At 47.4% G+C, this 4,613-nt stretch overlaps 1 pseudogene; it reads right to left on the minus strand.

Annotated features, from left to right (window-relative positions):
* Nucleotides 1-329: 329 nt before the first annotated feature.
* Nucleotides 330-4,613, minus strand: part of LOC102497059 (ATP synthase subunit g, mitochondrial-like) — a 10,228-nt pseudogene continuing 5,944 nt past the window's right edge.

Genomic DNA, 4,613 nt, shown 5'->3' on the forward strand with positions numbered 1-4,613 from the left:
CAGGGCGCATTAGGGAGCCACGAGCAGGTGTTCCAGCCAGCACTCCCGCTGAGCTCCCAGCTGACATCCGGTGTCGGCTGCCACGCGTGTGAGCAGAGAAGCCTCCCAGTCACTCCATTCCATTCACCCTATGGCTGCGGCCACGTGGAGAGTCCCGAGAGAAAGCCACGTACCTGGCTGAGCCCAGTCGGCCTGTAACATGAAAATTAATAATGGCATTGATTAAGCCACTACCTTAATCTTATTTTGTTTAGATAATCTGATCACACGTGGTCCAAGAACATTCCAATAACAAGTCAAATATAGGATCAGTGTTCAAAGATTGGTCTTCAAGCATCATAGCCAACCATGCCACGCTTGTCTACCATCTCGCCAACGTGAAACCACATCCGCACCTCGGTGGCCCCCAAACCATTCAGCGGAGCTTCCTTACCTGTGAGCTGTTCGAAGTTACCCATTTGAACACCGCTGACTATTTTTTTCAGGCTCTGAATAGCTGTAGGAGTCTCAGCGGGTTGGAGGAACCAGCTCAGCCTTGGCATAGTGCCAACGCGTGGCCAAGCGAGGCTTCGAGTAAGTGACAGCAGCATTCGTGAGTGCCGGGGCCTTCCCTGTGAGATTACAGACAAACCGGGCCGTGGTCCCAAGGTGAGAAGTCCAAATGGCCGGCTGAATGGCCAAGCCACTGACTTCTTTTTTGGTGAGAATTATTTATTTAATTAAATTAATTAATTATTATTGTTATCTTTAATTTGCTATAGGGCACATATACACACCAGAGAGAGAGAGACAGAGAAAGTGAGAACGAGTTGCCAGATCTGGGATTTGAACCACGGTTGTCCAATGTCTTAGCCACTATGCCACCTGTTGGCCCCAAACCATTAACTTTTTTTTTTTTTTTTAAGAATTATTTATTTAGAGACCAGCACATGATGTAATGGTTACATTGCTGGCCTCTCACATGACCAACTGTGGTTCAAGTCCTGGACCTGGTGGCTTGAAACTTATCCTGGGCCTGCGTGTGTGTGTGCCCAAAAAAACCCTGAGAGGAGAGTGGAGGAGAAGGGATTGGGGTATCGCCATGCCCCCTAGGGAGCGATTTCTCACTTTCTGTCTCTGGTGTGTATATGTCACTTTCTGTCTCTCTCCAAAAATTTTTATTTAATTTTATTTATTAGTATATATTTTAAAGAATTATTTATTGGGACCAGCAGTTAGCGTAATGGCTATGTCACTGGACTCCCATGTAGTCGACCGCAGTTCGCGTCCCGGACCCGGTGGCTTAAACTCACTCCAGGCACGCATGCATGTGTGCCCAGGATCCCGAGAGGAGAATGGAGGAGAAGGGATTGTAGCGTGACCATCCCCCCTGGGGGGGTGATTTCTCACTTTCTGTCTCTCTGTCTCTCTCTGTCTGTCTGGCGAGCCCATGCGCCCTATAGCAAAAACCTCTCCAAAAAAAAAAAAGAATTATTTATTTATTTCCATTTGTTATTATTATTATTTTTTAATTTGAGCAGAGAGAGACAGAAAGAGACAGAGGAAGGGAGAAAGGGAGAAAGCAAGCCACCAGGTCCGCGACTTGCACCTCAGTTCACCATGTGGGAATCCATCCGGTGCCTTTTCCCACCACGCTGGCTCCTCGTTTTAGTTATTTATTTATTTATTTATTTATTTATTTATTTATTTATTTATTTATTTATTTTGAGAGAGAGATTTTTGCTATAGGATGTGTGTGCTCACCAGAAAGACGGAGAGAGACAGAAACTGAGAAATCACCTCCCAAGGTGGATGGCCATGCCACAATCCCTTCTCCCTTCTCAGGATTTTGGGCATACATGCAGACACACCCAGTTTGAGTTTTAAGCCATCAGGTCCAGGACTCAAACCATGGCTGACTATGTGGGACCATGTCCAGTACGTACCATTATGCCATCTGCTGGTCCCAATGTCATTATTTTTTTTTAATTTGCTATAGAGCATGTGTGCTCACAAGAGAGAGAAAGCAAGCTCCCAGGTCCAGGACCTGGACCATGGTCTGCCATGTGGGAATCCATTGCCTTAACCACAATACCTCTTGCTGGCCCCAAGCCACTAACTTTATTATTATTATTATTATTATTATTATTATTATTATTATTATTATGTTTTTGCTGTAGAGCACAGAGGCTTGCCAGAGAGACAGAGAGAGAGACAGAAAGGGTAGAATCAACCCCTGGGGGATGGCCATACCATAGTCCTTTCTCCTCCATTTTCCTCTTGGGATTTTGGGCACACACACACACACACACACACACACACACACGTGCCTGGCCAGAGTTTCAAGCCACCAGGTCCAGGACTCAAAATGAGGTCGACCACATGGTAGTCTAGCACCTTAACTACTACACCACCTGCTGGTTCCAACCCGCTAGCTTTTGCCTGATTCATTTTGCAGCAATCAACTGGAACAGGAAACAAGCCGTGGAGTGAAATATTAGAACCAGTTTTTCATGAAATCATAAAGCAGAAGGGTGCCTCAGCAAGCTGTCCCGTCAAGAGTGACAGAGGCCGACATCTGGATGGCCTTGTGTCCAGTAAAGTTTCTGCTGTGACCCTGAGGAGAAGGTCTAGAGGTTGTCTAGGTGAAAGGAGGTGTCGACGATGACTCGGATGTCCAGCTTGGGTGACTGCCCTCCGTGACAGCGTGAGCTGACGTGGGGAGGACAGGGAGAGGAGGAGCAGGAGTAGACGGTGAAGACAAGACCCACTAGGACACGCTGGTGTCTTTGCAAATTGTGTCTTGAAAATACCAGAACCTTCTGACAGACGAATCAAACATTTAAAAATTAAAAAAAGAAAAGAAAGAAGAAAGAAAGAAAGAAAGAAAGAAAGAACGAACGAACGAACGAACAGGAAAGAAAAGTAAAGGAAGAAAAAGAAGAAAGAAATTCTTGCTGAAAGCTCCAGCTTTTGTTATTAAAGCAAAGATCTGAGGAGTCTACACCCCGAACCTCACTTATCTGTACCCTCGTTCTTTCTCCCTTCATCTGCTCATTTAACCAAGCATTCTGGCAGGCAGGTGCATTATGCTTCAGAGCACAGACCCTCAATCCAGACACCTGGGCTCCAAGTCCAGCTCTCACTACTGATTGCACGGTCCCCACTTAATTTCTCTGTTTCTCAATCGCCCTATCTCTAAAATGGGGTAGCTATAACAGTTTCTGTGTTATTGTGAAGATCGGAAGGAGGGGACCACGAGGTGGTGTGGTGGACGTGGCTGGCTCCCACGTGGCTGACTGTGTGGTTGACTTCTGGTCCTGTAACTTGAAAACAGGCCAGGCATATGTGCATGTGTGTCCAAAATCCTGAGAGGGGAACAGAAGAGTAGAGTGTGGCCATCCCCCCAGGGGTGATTTCTCACTTTCTCTCTCTGTCCCTCCCTGGTGAATGCACATGCCCTATAGCAACTTTTCTTTTTTTTTGGAGAGGTTTTTTTTTTTTTCTATAGGGCGCGTGCGCTCGCCAGACAGACAGAGAGAGACAGAAAGACAGAAAGCGAGAAATCACCCCCCCAAGGGGGGATGGCCATGTCACAATCCCTTCTTCTCCATTCTCCTCTCGGGATCTTGGGCACTTTTTTTTTTTGGAGAGGTTTTTGCTATAGCGTGCGTGCGCTCGCCAGAAAGACAGAGAGAGACAGAGAGATAGAAAGTGAGAAATCAACCCCCAGTGGGGATGGCCACGCCACAATCCCTTCTCCTCCATTCTCCTCTAGGGATCTTGGGCACACATGCACACGCGCCCGGCGTGAGTTTAAGCCACTGGGTCCAGGATTTGAACCGTGGTCGACTACGTGGGAGTCCAGCGACATAGCCATTACACTAACTGCTGGTCCCCTGCAACATTTTTTAAATTTAACTTTATTTATTTTAATTTGACCAGAGAGGAACGGGAGGTGGGGAGTGAGAAAGCAAGCCACCAGGTTTGGGACTTGAACTGTAGTCAGCATATGCGAGTCCAGCGCCCTTAACCACCACACCACCTGCTGGTCCCCCATAGCAACATTTTAAACATGATTAAAAGATACATACACATGGCAGACTCCTAGAACAGTGACAAGATAGTCTTGTCCTTACTCAGCATCTGGGCCCCTAGTTTCCTCAGGTTTTCTTTCATAGATATTGTCCTGTTGGATCTTCGGAAAGAGCCCACGAGGTTGGCACAACAGTGGCCTCGTCCCCATCTGTCAGAGAAGAGCATTGACATCGTCTTTCACAGCGCCTAAGTCAACTGTCACAGAGCTGTGTCCCTTCAGCAAAGGCTCTGGGACATGAGTGGGCCAGGCTCTGTGTCTCTTGCTGGCCAGCTGGCCTTCCTCTCCGTGGAATCCCCTGGTTGATGACCTCTTCAGCACAGCCACCCCTTGGGTCTCCAAGGCTTCACAGGGCAGAGGCTCTGGAGGTACGTGATCTGGCACCACACCAAGTGCCCCTCCGTCCGCCCCCCACCCAGTCTCAGGGGGAACCTCACCCAGTATCGTCCTCATGGATGCCTGAAATTCCAACATTTGTGATTCAGTCTTTCGGGTGAGCAATTTCTCCCAGGTTTTTTTTTTTTTTTTTTTTTTTTTT

The sequence above is a fragment of the Tupaia chinensis genome, unplaced genomic scaffold (genome assembly GCF_000334495.1).
Source record: "Tupaia chinensis unplaced genomic scaffold, TupChi_1.0 Scaffold000628_1, whole genome shotgun sequence".
Classification (NCBI taxonomy): domain Eukaryota; kingdom Metazoa; phylum Chordata; class Mammalia; order Scandentia; family Tupaiidae; genus Tupaia; species Tupaia belangeri.